The sequence below is a fragment of the Spermophilus citellus genome (assembly GCF_964194105.1).
Source record: "Spermophilus citellus genome assembly, chromosome: 4".
Taxonomy (NCBI): Eukaryota; Metazoa; Chordata; class Mammalia; order Rodentia; family Sciuridae; genus Spermophilus; species Spermophilus citellus.
In genome coordinates, this window is record NC_138185.1 from 193,867,295 (window position 1) to 193,886,695 (window position 19,401).

General features: G+C 37.2%; 1 gene segment (V, D, J or C); it reads right to left on the reverse strand.

The window, feature by feature from the left end:
• Positions 1-18,378: 18,378 nt before the first annotated feature.
• On the reverse strand, positions 18,379-18,997 carry LOC308648288 (T cell receptor alpha variable 14/delta variable 4-like). The segment is given in 2 exons: positions 18,931-18,997; positions 18,379-18,782 (listed from the first exon to the last, which is right to left on the reverse strand).
• Between the last annotated feature and the right edge of the window lie 404 nt (positions 18,998-19,401).

The window sequence follows — 19,401 nt, forward strand, 5'->3', positions numbered from 1 at the left end:
CACAGCTGAGCTCTGTCCTTTCCCTAACAGGGAGCTCCACCCCCAGTGGCCCAGGGAGACAGCAGTGGTGGCTCCAGAATTGTGTGAGGAGGACAGTGCCATGGGTAGGGGTCGATGTTTCTAGTGGATGAAAAAAAAGGTACAGTTTTGTTTTTCTTTAGAGTTTTGTTTTTCTTTAATGACTGATGTAATAGAGTGTATTTGAGGAAAATATGTGAGAAAGGTAGATGAAACTTCAGAGAAGGAACAGTGTCTCAACTGCGTAAAGTAGAGCCTTGAAGAATCACAGGACATGTAAGCCCATTTCCCACATTAAGTAGTTTGACAGAGAACTTGAGAAATCATTCATATGAATGTTCTGATAAAAGTAAACCATTTAATAACATGCAGCATGTATTAAGAAGTAAAGACAATTTCTTTAATTCAGCTGATGAAAATCTGCATTAAAAATGTTTCCATCAAAATTTAATTGGCTTGAAGGAAAATGTGGTGTACATATGATATTCATCCAGATTTATATTCTCTCTCTCTTCTTGCTCTGTCCCACTCCTTTCCCCATGCATCCTGCAGGCCCATACAGGACACTCACTGCTGGTCAAGTTAAATAATGTTTTCCCCCTTTTATTCTTCTAATTTTCTTCTTTCTTTTTCACCTTTTCTTCTCCTCCATTTCTTCTTGTTCCATCTAGTCTCAGAGAATGTATATGAAAATATTAGAAATCAAAAGTCCTGCAATGATTTCTATGTCACTGTATTTGGGGAATTTTTGTAATAAAACAAAAAAAAAATTGAAAATAGGTGATGGAGATGTTTTCTATTGAACATATTCCAGATAAAATTCCAATTTGCTGACCTCTCTGAGAGAATCATCCTCCTAATGGATTTACAGACATAACGGCTCCAGAGAACACAAATTCGGGCTCCAGAGAATATAGATTCAGGCTCCAGCCTTCTGAGGTTTTATGTAGAATGGCAGAGCTGAAGGCCTGAGATGAACATAGACCATCCCCTGCACCCTTGCTGTTTCTCTTTGTCTGGCTCAGATGTTCTCTGGTCTCCTCTTAAACTGTTCAACCCTCCCTGATCTTACAAAGTAAGTCATTCCTGATGTAGCTTAGGGTGCCCCCTGCTGGACTGAAAGTATCAACAATAGCCACTAAAGACCAACCAAGTCCTTAGCCATTATCCAACCCAGTTTCATGCACTGCAGGCTTCCTGTTGTAGGAAAAGTAAATGATCTGAGGGTGTGGGGGAAACAAAAAGATTGACTAGATTCAAGGTGGGAGGGGGGGGTAAAAAATGAATCATATTTAAAGCTTTGGGTGTAGTTCAATATAGCACATGACAGATTCTGGGTTAGATTCCCAGCACCATAAAGAAGACCAGGGACACTTTGAAGATGCCATTTTAGGGCTGGGGTTAGTACTTGCCTTGCACATATGAGGCACTGGGTTCAATCCTCAGCACCACATGAAGACAAATAAACAAATAAAGATATTTATCCATAAGTAAAATGCAATTTTATGGATGTTGTATTTTAAAATAAATTAGTGATTATCATCCTGTGCTGTTGATGAGATTTTCTCTAATTTAGTTCGAAACAAATTAACATTTATTCAAATTAACATTTATTGGGAGTGAAAAAGAAGGATATGAAAAACAGGAGGAAACATTAGTTGATAGTCTAGGGGAAGACATAAATACAAATATCTGGAAGGAAATCAAAGAGTAGGACCCTGAGATGAGCATAAGCAAAGCTGTATTATCCCAGAAGCAGGAGAGCATTTATGTATGTGATGCACAGACAAAACCTTCTGAAGAAGGTGAACATTTTTCCCCCTCCCCTTCCTTTCTGTGAAAAGTATAGACAAGAACATGGATAGTTCTTTATGATGGATTTTATGACATTTTATTAATTTTAATATTATAAAAAATTAATGAATATATGAATTATTGAAAGTAATAAAACACTACATATAGGCCAAATAAAATGACATAAATGCCATTTGACTTTCCCTCCCAATTCTGCCCCTTTCACTGCTCATTATCCTAACTCTTAATTCATCTTACCAATTTGAATGTGAAGCTCTCAGGTGTTTTACTATAAATTTACAAGCACAGTCCAAATATGTGAAACAACAAAAACTATGAAGTATTTCATTTCTAGTTTTTTTATTTGATACAAAACAATGTGTCTTGTGCATACCTTTCTGTGTCTTGCTCTTTGAGTTCAATAATAAATCCTGTGGGTCTTATTACATTAGCACAGATAAATTCTGCGGCTGCCTTGGACCACATCATGGCTTGTTTAGTTTATACAGCCCTTCCTCTGTTGATGTATACTCACAGTGTTGTTGGATATTTAGTAGGTACTTTAATAGATTGATATTATAGATATAGATATAGATATAGATATACACACATACATATATATACACATATGTATATATATATATGCACATGTACACATGTATGTATGTGTGTATATATATCTCTAATAAATAAGTCAATTAATAATTCTTTAAATTTTTGAGCTTTTAAACAAAAATAATAAAGTAGGTAATCAAGTTTGTTGGCATGCAAAATTTGTGGGAGCAGGCATTCTCAATCACTCACTGCTTTGAGGTAGTTGAATCATGTACTTTAAATATTATCTCATATATGTTTTCATACACTTTGTTTTACTTTTTTTTTCTTCATTTCATCACAGGTTCTCCTTAATCTACCTTCAAACCTATGACTAATCTGAAGGTTTGTAAGAAGATGGTCATATACATAAGGTAGTCCATCAATATGTATTTTTTAACCTTTTTTTTTGTTTGGAAATATTGTTCCACTATAGCTTTCTGCTCTTCTGCTGAGAAGACCATTGATGTTGGGATTTTTTGCACTTTAGGAGTTTAGGGGCTTTTTTTCCTTTCCCATGTAATGAAATTTTATGTATGTCCTGAGTACTTGGATTCCCTTTCAATCTGGAAACACACAGCATACATTGCTGAGAAATCTTCTTGAGTAAAGATCACCTTCTTCCAGAATTCAGTTAAAGTTGTTTTTATATCCAATTTCTGGGCCTGATGGAATGGTCCCACACTAATTTGAGAGGCAGATTCCTAGATTCCCTTTTTGCAAGATGTGGTTTCACATTTCTTTAATCTTTGTACACTCTTATGTCCTGATGGCTCTTTTCCACCTTTTCATGTGTTATTGGTATTTCATCTGCTACCTTCTCCTTTTCCATTGCCTTTCTGCATTTGGAATTTTGCCTTTTTAAATACAATCTTTTTGAGGTTGTGGAGGGAACAGAAGTAAATGTACAAGTTCAATCTTCCATGCTTTGCAAAAGTGAGAAATTTTGTTATGCACCCATTTGAACTATTTATAGTAGTTTTTCCTATGAACATAAATTTGTTGGGTTATATTGGTAGTTATGAACTCAACTAATTAATATGGCATAGAACTGTCTTCTGGAAAAAAATAAAATGATAAGAGAGAAGACTAAGAAATAACAATCATGGCAAATGTATGATTTATGGGCAAGGTCTCTTCAATGACAATGACAACATCAGTATCTGCATGGCAGCATTCCCATGCAGGCTCTGAGACAGGGAACCATGCACACCATTCCCTCACTCTCACTTTTTGTACTCAAAGAACCTTCTCACAAATATGTCCTCTTCATGGGCCAATAAACAGATATACATTAGGTGACTACAATAGACAAGACAAAAGAAAATCTCAATATTTGCAAAGAAGACAAGTTACCTATAATTAAATATGTTCACATAAAAAACAACTTGTCATAGCAACAGCCCTCAGCACTATACCTGGAATTCAAAGACAGGACGCCAGAATCTCCAGTTATGGAGAATGACAACTGCAGGGTTCTGAGTTCTGCCCACACATTATGTGCACCTCTGAGGTGTATACCATGCCAGAACCTGGGGTGAGTGCCAACCACGTCTAGCTGATTGTGTAACCTGCACCAGGGTTGAGAACCACTTGAGACACACAGGCCTCTTTTTTTATTCATCAGTGGCAGCCCCCAAAGCTGACTTGTCTAATTCATATCTTCTCTTGTTTGCAACATTAATCAAAGACATTCTGAGGGAGCAAGCTCCACCAATCAGAGACCAGACCAGCTATCAGTTGCTACCCCAGGTAGGGAAAGTGCAAACAGTGCCATCCTGGGGTCAGAGCTAGAACTGCCCAAAACGTTGGATTAAGCCTTTCACTAGGTTTTCTGTTCACTACTCACTATGGAGAATAGAATATTAGACCCTCTATATCTGCACAAGTATAGGAGATTAATAATTAATACATATATTTGGGGGCCTCAACTTGAACTCTGTCTACATATGACATTAGATAGGAGAGTTAAGCTTTAGCTTTCTCATCTGAAAATAGGTATGGTAACACTTACCTACCAGTGAAAACAGGCAATGGTAGTGGCTAGCATGAACCAAGCATTTAGCTAAAATGAAAGTTCCTCTAGGACAGAGATTTTTCTCTGTTCTACTCTCCACTACATCTTTAGTTTCTAGAATAGAGTCTGTCAAGAAATGATACATAATAAAAATTTTACTGAATGAATGTGTGGTAAATTTTGCTCTGGTAGTGACAGTAGTATATTAACCACCCATTATTAATTCAGCAATTATTTTTAAGAGTATACTGTTTTTCATGTATGGTGATATGTGCTAAGGGTCAGCAAAGCCCTGCTCTCATAAAATGCCAGTGTAACAAGAGGAAAGTTGGAGTATGTGATCACACCTGCTAGTAAGTGGTAAGCGTTGAAGCTTTGAAAACTCCTGCTCTGTTTCTTCTATTTCATCAATGAACAGATGAAAGTCTAAAGTAGGGATGTTTATTTTGCAGTTGAGATTTAATGTACAGAGAGACGATATTAGGTTTGGATGTGAGGCATCCCCCCAAAGCTCATGTGAGAGAAGGTGCAAGAAGGTTCAGAGGAGAAATAATTTGGTTGTGAGAATCTTAACCCAATCAGTGATTTACTCTCCTGCAGGGATTAACAGAGTGGTAACTGAAGTGGTAGGGTGTGGCTGGAGGAGGTGGGAATTGAGGCATGACTTTGGGAGTATATTTGTTTTTTTTTTTTTTTGATTTTTTTTTAATTTTATTTTTTTTATTGGTTGTTCACAACATTACAAAGCTCTTGACATATCATATTTCATACATTAGATTGAAGTGGGTTATGAACCCCCAATTTTACCCCAAATGCAGATTGCAGAATCATGTCGGTTACACATCCACAATTTTACATAATGCCCTATTAGTAATTGTTGTATTCTGCTACCTTTCCTATCCCCTACTATCCCCCCTCCCCTCCCCTCCCATCTTCTCTCTCTACGCCATCTACTGTAATTCATTTCTCTCCTTGTTTATTTTCCCATTCCCCTCACAACCTCTTATATGTAATTTTGTATAGCAATGAGGGTCTCCCTTCATTTCCATGCAATTTCCCTTTTCTCTCCCTTTCCCTCCCATCTCATGTCTCTGTTTAATGTTAATCTTTTCTTCCTGCTCTTCCTCCCTGCTCTGTTCATAGTTGCTCTCATTATATCAAAGAAGACATTTGGTATTTGTTTTTTAGGGATTGGCTAGGTTCACTAAGCATAATCTGCTCTAGTGCCATCCATTTCCCTGCAAATTCTATGATTTTGTCAATTTTTATTGCTGCATAGTACTCCATTGTGTATAGATGCCACATTTTTTTTATCCATTTATCTATTGAAGGGCATCTGGGTTGGTTCCACAGTCTAGCTATTGTGAATTGTGCTGCTATGAACATCGATGTGGCAGTATCCCTGTAGCATGCTCTTTTAAGGTCTTCAGGGAATAGTCCAAGAAGGGCAATAGCAGGGTCAAATGGTGGTTCCATTCCCAGCTTTCCCAGGAATCTCCAAACTGCTTTCCAAATTGGCCGCACCAATTTGCAGTCCCACCAGCAATGTACAAATGTACCCTTTTCTCCACATCCTCACCAGCACTTGTTGTTGTTTGACTTCATAGTGGCTTCCAATCTTACTGGAGTGAGATGGTATCTTAGGGTGGTTTATTTGTAACTAGCAAGTGGAGTCTCTCTGCTTCCTGACATGATGTGAGCTGCTTCCCTTCTCTGCTCTCTCCTGCCATGATGTCACCTTGAGCCCCAAGGAATGGAGCTGAACTGCTATGGACTAAGACCTCTGAAACCACAAGCCCTCTAATAATCATTTCCTCCTTTAAAATTATTCTGGTTGAGTCCTTGAGTCACAGCAGCAAAAACAGTGGATTAAAACAGGATAAAAGCAAAACAATGAAAAAATATACCATATAAAATTAAAAAAAGCTGCTATATTATCCTCATATAAGGCAAGAGAATAATTGGAGGCAAAGAGGGTATGATGGTTGACTTTATGGTTCCACTTGGCTAGACCTCAATGCTCAAATAAATTTTGTGACACTAGTCTATTTTCAAATAAAATTAACATTTACTTTGAGTAAAGCCAATTACTCTCCATATCGTGAGTAGACCACATCTGTCAGTTGAGAAGGTGTTAAGAAAAAAAAAAATACTGGATTATCCCAAGGAAGAAGAAATTCCATCTCCAGACAATCTTCAGATTTGAGCTGCAAAATCAACTCTTTTCAGGGTCTCCTGCCCAATGACCTGCCTATAGAAGTTAAAATTGACAGTCCCCATAATTTTGTTAAGAAGTTTGTCAAAACAAATCTATAGGTAGGGGTTGTACATTTCTATACAGATAGATACTGATATATACATGACAGACTTAAATCTGTATACAGATTTAAAAAGTAACAAAGTAATATATATGCATTGTTCATAACTTTAATATACTTTTATAAGCATGTTCCATTTCACAATAAGAAGATTGTAAAATGTTAATGGGTAGTGGTATTATAGCCCAAAGAAAATGGTTGATTTCTCAGTGATATGGCAATAGTTTAAATGTGTCCCCAAAGCCCTGATATTAGAAACTTAATTTTCAATGCAACCAAGGTAGGAGGTGGATCCACTTCTAATAAGACAACAGTAGGTTATTAGAAGTAAAATGAAAACTATAAAATTCCAAGAAGATAACACAGGAAATCTAGGCCATTTTGCATATGGCAATGCATTACTACACGCAAAACTAAATGCAAGATTCATTGAAGAAATCATTGATAAGCTGGATCTTATTAAAATTAAAATTTTCTGTTCTGTGAAAAGCAATGCTAAGAAAATGAGAAGACAAGTCATAGACTGGAGAAACATTGCAAAAGACTCATCTGATAAAGTTCTATTATTGAAAATGTACAAATCAAGTTCTAAATTCAAAAATAAGAAAACAACCTATTGCAATCGGCCAAAGGCCTTATTGAATACTTTATCAAATAATACATACAAATAGAAAACAAGCTTATGAAAAGATTGTACCCATCATTTTGTTATGAGGAAAAGGCAAATTAAAACAATAAGTTACCACTAAAATACCATTGGAATGGATAGAATACAGAACATAACAACACCAAATACTAGTGTGGAAATTGAACAATAGAAACTAATTCATGCTGGTTAAAATAAGTATATGTATTTGGAAGATTGGCAGTTGCCGGGTTTGTGTTCGCTACTAAAAGGCTCAGGGGTCACTCCAGTTGAACTGGGCTGACTGGGCTGCACAAATAACCACATAAGAGACACAAATACCTTTTTCTTTGGGGTCGCTGTGACAGCTCCTCTGACCTTAAGGGTCCGTAGAAAGAGAGAGAGAGGATACACGCGATGACCCCTTTTATTAAGGAGAATAAAATATATTTTCAACTACAAAAGGGGTCAGGCTTCAGGGGGCTGAGTCTATCTTCATGATGTCCACTGTCAGCAGGTTGACTGACACCTAGTTAGGCTACACCCAAGGGGATAGTAAGAGAAGGAGACACACACAAGGCACTTCCATGGAAGATTCTATCCTAAACAGGGCAAGGGGTTATATTACAAAGGAACAGGTGAGCATAGCTCCACCCATGCAGCTGTAGGAAGACACAACGATGCAGGAGACACTGACCCTCGAACCCAAGAAGGGTGGGGAAAGCTCTGCCATATTTCTGTGACTGAGTGCCTCAGCACCCAGCTGGGGAGTGTGACCCAGTCACGTGTAAGGTTGGTCTCCCACAGACAGTTTCTTATGTACTTTTTCCATGTGAGCCAGCAATTCTCCCCTACCACCCCCTTGGTGTTTATCCAAAGTAGTTGAAAATATATGTGCACACCAAAACCTGCACATTATGTATACTGCATCTTTTTTCTTAATTTCCCAGATTGGGATCTACCAATATGCCTCTGTCAAGATGAATGCAAACATAAACTAACACATATCTAGAAAATTGAATATTATTCAGCACTAAAAGAAATGAGCTATCAAGTCATGAAAGGCACGGAGAAAACAAATACATGTTACTAAATGAAAGAAGACAACTGAAAAAAAAAGCAACATAATTGTGACTCTAATTAAATGACAATTGGGAAAAGGCAAACCACAGTGATTGCTAAAAGTTCCCAAAGGTTCGGGCTTGGAATTAAATGAACAGGTAGAGCACAGAGGAAGTCTACATGAATGAGAGTATTCTATATGACTCTGTAATGGTAGATATGTGTCATTATGTATTTGTCCAAACCCAGACGATATAAGAACACAAAGGTGATCCCTGATGAAAACCATGGACGTTGGGTAACAATGATGTAGAGTGGAATTCATTGCTGGTACCAAGTGAACCACTCTGTGGGAGGAAGTTGATCATGGAGAAGGCTGGGGGTGGCTAGGGAGGGCTGGGGGTTAGGTATGTATGCAATCTCTATAACATCCTCTCAATTTTGTTGTGACCTAAAACTACTAAAAATAAATAAATAAATAAATAAACAAACAAATAAATAAACAAACAAACAAACAAACAAATAAATAAATAAATAAATAAATAAAAGGGTGAGGGTTTGTAAATATGTGATAGGTAGAACAAAGATGGATGTGAAGATCAGAGACAATATTAAAAAGTTAGCAGCTATCTAAATGGACAATATGCAGAACTGCAAATAACTTAATATGTTAAATGAAACTCCATCTGATTTATAATTAAATAAATTATATATACACACACAAAAGAAAATTTTATAAGGCAAGGCAAAAAAGTTTGAAAATGCACAGGTTTGGGGAAACGGATATTCTGTCCAATCACCACTACCAATGGTATAGGAGAGTGAAACTATTCTAGGCAGCAATTTTGAAACATTGTATACAAATCTTAGTGTGTCCTTTTTCTTGAGCATTGTGTTAATTCCCTATATTGAGAATTGACTACCATGTTCTTCTTTTTAATATTTTTTAATATCTTGCTTTCATGTTCCCAATTCATAAAAGTAATTTCCAATTTTCAGTTGGGTCTCGGAAGTGAGCATTCCTGGCTCTGAAAGCAGTGGTGAACAGCACGGGGAACTGTCACTAGAACACTTTCTTACTAGGTCCTTTCTTTCCATCCTCTCCCTTTCAAGTAACCCTAACACACACACACACACAAACACAGGCACACACACACACACACACACACACACACACAGCACCACCTTCTTTAGTGGTCTAAGGGTAACTGGTGCTTCTGACTCCTAAACCTGAAAGCACAGCACACAAGCAATGCTCCTTGGTGGCCTCTCACATGAGACACAGATTCCATCTTCACTTGGCCTGTGATGCAAGTTTCTCCATGAATTTCTCACTCTCTAAGACTCAGTTGACATCATTGCCATCATCTTCCTTTCTACTCTCTGAGTGTCTATACTTTTTAGAGATTTTTTTTCTCTCTTTTTAAAATATTTCTCTAGTTGTAGATGGACACAATGACTTTATTTATTTTTATGTGGTGCTGAGGATTGAACCCAGTGCCTCCCACATGAAAAGCAAGCTGTCCTATGTAACTGTCTCGGGAACACTATCATTTAACCATGGGTCATATTTTAATTGTGCATTTTCTCCCTTTCTTTTGAACATCAACCTATGGCTACCATATGATTGACCAAAAAAGATGCCCTTCCGCTACATGAGGCAAGTTACTTTCCTCTCATTGCACTGTTGCTGCATGTGAGGTCTGTTCCTCCTCCTTTCTTCTCTTCTCTTCTTATTCTATTGTATATTTCAAGGTGGGGCTTCTAGTTCTCCTATCACCTCTCCTTCCTCTCTGTGTTAGGGAGACCTTATGCAGATGTCACCTTCTCTTGTACATTTGTCTCTCTAAAAATATAATGAGCCATAGCAATGCCTACCAGCGTGACCTGGAACAACATGTGCAGCCTGGGTTTTGTCAGCAAGGATGAGCAAAGAGACCTCTTCATTGTTTGAGTGGTTTTACCTTGAAATTACTTTGGCCCTGCATGAGGAACTAACACTGTCAGCTTCTGTCTTCCTTGTGACTAAGGAAGAGCTGAGTTGGAATATGTCCACTCTGTTCTTCTGCTCTGAATATTTGTTTGATTTTGCGTCAACCAAAGAAACTCTGTGGCACACATCACAGACTGTGCAGAATGGATCCCCAAGATAGACACTCAGCAGCCAGACCCCTGAGTGCTGCTCAGAGTTTGTGCTCAGCTCCCCCTGCAGTTTCTGCCACGGTGTCACCCAGAGCACAGTAGTACACAGCCGAGTCAGACTCTTGGACAGAGGCTTTCTCCAAGTTGAAGGAAGATGTATGTTTCTTGTATGTGGCTTCAAAACCTTCATTGCTGACCTTATCATTGGCCTTCACAGCTTTCAGGAAGAGCTGTAGACCTTCTCCAGGGTATTGAACGTACCAGAAAAGTACAGGGTATGCTATGGTTGTACTTGAGTAAGTGCAGTTTATAATCAGCAAAGCCCCTTCTGACATGGTCACATGGCCTGCTGTCTGGGTCACTGAATCTCCATGAGTCCTTCCTTGAGGAGAAAAGACAATTCTGTCACCTTGGTGATAAAACTATCAGATAAATTCATGATTAAAGAGTTTTCTGGCACAACAGAAGAAAAAGTCCAAGTTTTTTTTAAAAAAACATTTTACTCACCAAGTATCAAGAGCATCACAGTCACTAAGGCTGGAGAAGCATCCATCTTTAGCGAGTCAACTAAATAATTTTCTTGATTCTTTTTTTTTTTATTTTTTTTTATTTTTTTTTATTTTTTTATTTTTTTTTATTTTTTTTTATTGATTATTTATCGCATTACATAGTTCATGATATATCATCTTTCATACATTAGACTCAAATTGTGCTTTGAACTCCCATTTTCACCCCAAATACAGATTGCAGAATCACATCTGTTACATATTCGCATTTTTACATAATGGCATATTAGTGACTGTTGTATTCTGCTACCTTTCCTATCCCCTACTATCCCCCCTCCCCTCCCCTCCCCTCCCATCTTCCCTCTCTACCTCCCCTGCTGTTGTTCAATTCTCTCCCTTTTTTTTTCCCTCCCCCTTACCCCTCATAACCTCTTATAATTTTATGTATCCTTGAAGGTCTCCTACCATTTCCATATGCTTTCCCTTCTCTCTCCATTTCTCTCCCCCCATTCGTCTTTGTTTACTGTAGTCTTTTCCTCATGCTCTTTCTTCCTGTTCTGTTCTTAGTTTTTCTCTTTATATCAAAGCAGACATTTGGCATTTGTTTTTTAGGGCTTGGCTAGCTTCGCTTAGCATAATCTGCTCTAATGCCATCCATTTCCCCGCAAATTCTATGATTTTGTCATTTCTTAGTGCTGCATAATACTCCATTGTGTATAGATGCCACATTTTTTTTATCCATTCATCAATTGAAGGGCATCTAGGTTGGTTCCACAGTCTAGCTATTGTGAATTGTGCCGCTATAATCATTGATGCAGCCGTATCCCTATAGTGCGCTCTTTTAAGGTCCTCAGGGAATCATGTAGAGCAGTATTTGACATTTACTCAGTGCACAATTCAAATTTGTTAAATGAAGCAAAAAACACAAATAGGTGGCCACCTATTTCACTACTATGGGAAAGATCATGTTTCTTAGAGCTCTTTTCCCACAGATTCAGATAAAAGAGCTCCTGAAATCAGAGTCAACCTGTGACTATCTTCTCAGATACAAACCTAAGTAAAAATTTCAGGTCCAGATGCAGAAAGACAAGCATCACATGTTTTATGTCATATGAAAAAATAAAGAAAAAGATCATCTAAAAGTAGAAAAGCGACTATCAGAAGATGAAGGGGACTTGTGGAAGGGGTCATGGCACAGTGTAATGGAGAGTTAAACAATGGAGAAGGGAACAGGATCAAAGCATAATATATTCATGTATGGAAGTATTACAATGAAACTCCTTGAAATTTATACAATTAATAAGTATTAATAATTATAATTTTTAAAAGAAAAATGATATCCAGGCCCAAATATTATTGAGTTCACACACCCCTTCCTCTCCATCACCTTCCATCAGCCTTCTCTGTCCAACTAACAGAAACTGACACAGAGCTATTCTAGAAAGTCTGCAAAACTAGTTACAAATTCTATTGTGATATATGATAAGAATGCAAAGTAGGATGGGATGATGCTGTGTTGGAACAGAACAGGATAGCATAGAGTTTTCAGTTTTTCAAAGTAAAAAGCTTTGCACAGATGGGTAATTGCACAACAATGTGACTGTACTTAATACCACTGGACTGTGCGCATGCAAAGGTGGAATGGTAAACCTTATGTATTTTTGCCACAATTTAAAATACTTTTTTAAAAAATTGAAAAGATTCTTCCATAAAGACTTCCACGTACATTCCTTCTTCCCAAATGAAAATATAGAAAAGCTACAATACAGAATTGCTCAACAACCAACCATTCAATCATCAATCACCAATCCAATTTAAGGCATGAGAAAGTGGGGAAGGAGGAAATCAGGGAGAATGAAGATTTGTTATTGTGGGATATTGATGGAGCACAGAAGGCCAGGGATTTGTTAAATGAACCATATGAGGGCATCAAATGCTTTTGTAGGAGAGGCAAAGAGAAGGACAAGAGCAGAGAAAAGAGAGATTTCACACTCTGCCCTTCACATTATCCCTTAAGGAACCAGTAATTATTGATCATTTTAGGGATAAAATTGGTATCAGGCAGATAGACTTAGCATATGGAAACTGATTTCCTTTGTGCTAAAGGCTGTTAAAAGGCCAATAAATGGAACAAGTTCTCAGTTCAAAGTTTGTCACACAGACAGAAGGTACTCATTGGCCATTTTGAATAAATAAGTTATTTAAGTAAATGCAGTTTTAAAAATCAAACAGCATTATTCTGTTAATCAACCACCTTTTGTTTTTTAAGTACTTAATTTAAATTTTTGAATTTCTCTTCAAAAATTAGTACGTTTATTATGCTATCTGTCATTTTTCATGTTGAATTAAGACTTGGCTAACTCCATAAGATAAAATCTAATTGTCTAGGTAGTTTATATACACTGAAAATTAAACACATCTTGAGAGGGAGAAAATCTTAGCTATATAATCAATGATTTCTTTGTTTAGAATACTGGTAAAAATAAACATATAAAAGAAAAATTTGTGGGTGTATACCCACAGATAAATACGTAACAACAAAAGGAAAATAAATTGAAGATAAATATAAGAAACTTCAAAATATAATTTAAGAACATAAAAGACCCTTTATAAATTGATAAAATTAGAAAAGAAGGTGGCAGATTAGAGAAGGTTGCACCTGATAGCAATTCCTCAGCACCAGGCTTACAATGTGGGAAGACTGCTCCCCAGTGAGGTGGGTAACAATGGGAATTCACTGAAACTCAGTACTGCACTGTAAAAGGTATTGTAGAGACACAGAATGTCAGAAACTTTGAACAGAATGTAAAAAATATGCATTAGAAATGCACTAGCTTGGCTGATTTTTTTAAGTTCTTAATTTAAATAGTTGTAGCCACAGAGAGGAGGGGTAACCAGTGATATTGAGAAGATGGTATGGCAAATAACAACAAAAATAAATAAACTAAATGTTTGAAAAAATGTTGTTTGTCTTGGGGGAACCTGTGTGTTACAATAGGAGGCTAAATTTAATGAACAAATTGTCTGTGGGGAAAGTGGTTCATTGAAAACAATCATTTTCTCAGGACCCCAGAGAAGATAGTTCAGCAGGATCTGAGATTGCTGGCCCAGAAATGACTATAGGCCCAGCCTGGGAACTATCTATAAATGCTGCACAGCAGTGAGCAAAGACAAAGCAGGAATGAATAAAAGAAGTAGCCAGCAGTTGCATATTCTGACCTTCAGTGTATGCCTGCACCAGAGGGATTAAAACAGGCACAATGAAAACCTTGGTTGTGGTGTCCCATAGGAGTTATTAGGAAGACACGTATAGTGCCCACACAGGAATGTCTACACTCCAGAGTTGCTACCTGTTGATTCACATTTATAGCACTGAAGGTAAAACATGTAGAGGATTAGTTTGTATTCCTTAAAAGTGAATTTTACTGAAGGCCCCAAACATCCACATGTAGAGCAGAGATTGGCAACTCCCCAGCAATAAGAGGTGTGGATCAATACCCACCAACAGAGTTCCAAAATTTACTCAAGACTAAACCCCAACCAGTGAACTTACAATTTAGAACTCTGCATTACCCCCACTACAGAATTACTCGACTCATGAGCACTCCCCAGTCTACCCAACCTGTACTGGGAGACCAGAAGCTAACACCTACGACACCCTGCTGGCAGCTAGGTGATGAACTCACAGACATTGAACTTTATAACCCCAGTTCTTGATCCAAGGGCTATAGAGTCTAAATAAATATAAAGAATGAAAACAAGACTCCCAAAGTGCAAGAAATAAAATTAAGAATCAATAAATGGGGGCTGAAATTGTGGCTCAGTCGTATAGTACTTGCCTAGCATGCGTTAGGCACTGGGTTCAATTCTCAGCACTATATACAAATAAATAAAATAAAAGTCCATCAACAATTAAAAAATATATAAAAGAATCAATAAGTGGGATGGATTCAAATTAAAAAGTTTCTTCTCAGCAAAGGAAAAAATCAATAATGCAAGCAGACAGCCTACAGATTTGGAGAAAATCTTTACCATATGTACCTCCAATAAACATTAATCTCTAGAATATACAAAGAACTCAAAAAACTTAACACACACACACACACACAATAACCCAATCCCAAAAATGGGCTAAGAAACTGAACAGACACTTCACAGAAGAAGAAATACAATGGATCAACAAATATATGAAAAAGTATTCATCATCTCTAGCAATTAGAGAAACATAAATCAAAACTAGACTAAGATTTCATCTCATTTTGTCAGAATGGCAATCATCAATACATGTATGAAGATGTGAATTTGGTGTCAACATACCAAATGCGGTATATATACAAACAGAGATATGATAAATTGTGGTATAAAGGTATATTAAGAATTGTAATGCAAAATAAAATCAAGAAGAGAGCTCATGTATAATGGCATAATTTGGCTTGAACATACTTTATATACAGAGTTAAAAAAATTTTGCTGTGAATGGATAATTTTGAATGTAATGGATAATTATGAATGCATTCCACTATTGTCATGTATCTAAGAAATAAAAAATAAATAAACATAAAAAAAATACAGGCAATAATGAATGTTGGTGAGGATGTGGGGGGAAATGTACATTCATACATTGCTGGTGGAGCAACAAATTGGTACAACCACTATGGAAAGCAGTATGAAGATTCCTCAGAAAACTTAGGAAGAAACCACCATTTGACCCAGCTATCTCTTTCCTTGGTTTATACCCAAAGGACTTTAAATCAGCATACTACAAATGCAGCCACATCAATGTTTATAGCAGCTCAATTCACAATAGCTAAACTGTGGAAACAACCTAGATGTACTTCAACAGATGAATGGATAAAGAAAATGTGGTACATATACACAATGGAATATTACTCAGAAATTATGGATTTGCCAGTAAATAGATGGAGTTAGAGAATATCATGCTAAATGAAATAAGCCAATCCTAAAAAAAAAAAGACCAAATGTTTTCTCTAATATGCAGATGCTAATTCACAACAAGGCAGGGGTCACTACAGAGAAATAACATTACCTTAGATTAGGTAGAGGGAAGTGAAGGAAGGGGAGGGGAGGGGATGTGGGATAGGAAGGATAGTAGAATGAAACAGATATTATTACTGTGTGTGTGTGTGTGTGTGTGTGTGTGTGTGTGTGTATGACTGAATGACCATTTGATTCTGCAACAAATGAGAAATTATATCCTTTCTATGTATATTTAAAAGTGCTAAATGCATCTACTGTTATGTATAACTAATAAAAAGAAATAAAAAAATTAAAAAGGGTTTATTATATGCAGTCAAGTTACTTACTCTGTACTAATTTAGCGACCTTGGAAAAAAATCACTTCAATTTTGTCCTATGTAATAGGAGAAAAATTATAGTTTATATTTATACACAAGTACCTGTATATGGACTATACATTTACCATAGTTTAAACACCCATAAGGAGTATGTGAAGGAAATGTAACAAATTGGAATAAACATAATGATGTTACTGATGGTAAAAAAAATATACTATATATACACAATGAAATTTTCCTCAAATTGAAAGAGGAATGAAATTATGGCATTTGCTAGTAAATGGAAGGCAATTAAGAACATCATACAAAGTAACATAAGCCAGACTCAAAAACATCAAGGGCCATATTTTCTCTCTTTTGTGGAAACTAGAGTAAAATAAAGGAAAGAAGGAGGGAAGGATTGGATATTATAAAGATAATAGGTAAGACCAATAGAGTTGAAGGAGATCAAGAAGGAGAGAGGGGCGATTGTAAAGTGGACATAAGACAAAATTAATTTAAAAAAAATCATGCTATGTGTACACATAAAACACCATAGGATTTTTCAACTTTATGTATATCTAGAAAGACCTAATCAAAAATACATACATGATGGAAAAGAACACCAGTAGAGTAGAGAAAGGAGTATGAGGGGAGGGAGGAGATGAAGAAAAAGGGAAAACATGAATTGAAATCAAATTCTGAGCATATATGATTGTCTCAGGTTAAACACAACTATATGTATAACTGTAATACTTTAACTTTTTAAAAGGTGAGAAAATTAGCACTTAACTTGATATTTCACGTGTAAATATGTTCAATAGATATAATTCCAACTTTCTGTTTTTGCAGCATTCTTTGGTTTTGTATGTTGTTTTCATTTGGTTTAGTGGATGGTTATCCAGTACAGAAAAATGGGGAAAGATTTGAACATTTATGTTAAAAAAATAACTCTGCAATAAGTTACTAAAAACTTCATGGTAAATCTTACTACTTAGAAGTGATTTGTCACTTTCTGTGACTGGCATAGAATAAAAGAAATAGAACAATAAAACTAAAAAAATCAAGCAGGAATATATTAATACTGAGAATGGGAATTTAATATTTTTAAAGTATGGTAACTGTTTTAGGAGAAAACGTTCTCTTATCTACCTGTAAAGAGGTCTCTGTGGGGTGGATCCTCCACATACCCAAGAGCTACTAGTTACTGAGCTTTCCATAGATGTGAAGGGTGAGACGAAGCTTTCAGTATGGGAATGAAGCTTTTCCATGGTAGAGTTGTTAAGAAGGAACTATTAGAACATAGGGGTTGTAGCATAATAGACAAATTTAGAAAGTAACTATGAGCATCTTTTACTCAAGAAAGGCAAACATAAGACAAATTCATTAGATTGTATGAAACAGCATAATTTTTCTTAAACACACATTCAGATTTCAAGGCCTTCCTTATTTAAAAATACACTAGAAACACAATCTTTATTCAATAAATACTTAATGGAAAATCTAAGAGTTCATATAGATTTTTACTACTTTTTAGTCATACGTTTCTGAACTACTTAAGCCAATTTTTGAGCTAAATTTTATATCCAAAGGACAAATTATTCATTGTACTAATTCTTCCCTTTTTATCTTCTGTCAAAAATTTTGAGCCAAGTGTGGTGGTGATGCCTGTTATCCCAGTGGCTTGGGAGTTTGTGATAGGAGGATTGCAAGTTCAAAGCCATCTTTAGCAATGATGAAGCGCTAAGCAACTCAGGGAGACCCTGTCTCCAAATAAAATACAAAACAGGGCTGGGGATGTGGTTCAGTGGTCCAATGCCCTTGAGTTCAATGCCTATACCAAAAAAAAAAAAAAATTCTGTATTCACCTTCAATCCAAAGATTCAAGAATATGGCTGGTTTGATTAGTGATAACTGTGATGTGGTCTATGAACCGAGACAGGGTTTCCTCAGAGTGAGTGTTTTCCCTCCAACCCCAGACAGGAGCTGACACAGCCCTGGCCACTTCCTATCTGTGGTGGTAATTGTCTGCCTTGGTCCCTACAGCATGTGGCTGTCTCAGGCAGACCCTGGGTTTTTGTACAACTGCCTCCAACTGTTCTCTCACTGTGTCTTCTGTCAGTGCACAGAAATACACCGCTGAGTCCCCCAGCTGTGTGGCTGAGATGACAAGCTGGATGGATTTGCTTGCCTTCTGCAAATTCACTGAGTAGCGACCTTCTGTGGCATTTTGCTGGCTGTAAGAATTCTGAAGGATAAGGAAGACCATCTCCCCACTGCTGGACTGCTTGTACCAGAGGAGACCATAATTTGTAATACTGGTGTCATAGGAGCAGTGCAGGGTCACAGCCTCCTTCTCCTGCACCCACATGGCTGGCTGGGCCTGAGTCACCTTCTGGGCAAAACTGGATCCTGAAGGAAAAAGGACAGAATCAGAAAGTTGAGGGACAAGTGGTGTGGGACAAAAAAGTGCATTTTGCTCCCTGCTAACCCTCCCTTCTAAAGTCCCTTTAAAGCTATTCTGTTCCCCAGTTCCTTGGTCACAGAGGAGACCCCTTACCACAGAGACCATCCCTACCCAGCCACATGGACACCATGACCAGCTTCAGCAGCCTGGGCAGCACCATGTTGGTGTTCTTCCTCTAGATGAAAAGTATCTGTTTCCTCTTGGATTTCAGGCTCTGCACTGGGAGGGGAGCCCGACAGGGTGAGGGAGGAACCACTGGGCTATGAGCTGCTACTGCACCAGAGCAGGAAACAGAGGCTTCCTGGAGCAGGAGGTGGCATGTGTCATCTTAAACTTCTCTGTGGCTGGCTGATGGTCTCACCAACACAGACTTCAGATCTGGCACTGGAGTCACACTAAATCTGATTATGCCACAAACAGGACAACTGTTCTGCTCTCTACTAAATGGAACATTTTTCTACCAGGAGGATGACTAATTAATTAAAGAGATACAATGGAATTCTTCTCATTCTATTTAAATCCATTATACTGATCATTCACAGAAATCCCATGATTGTACATTGT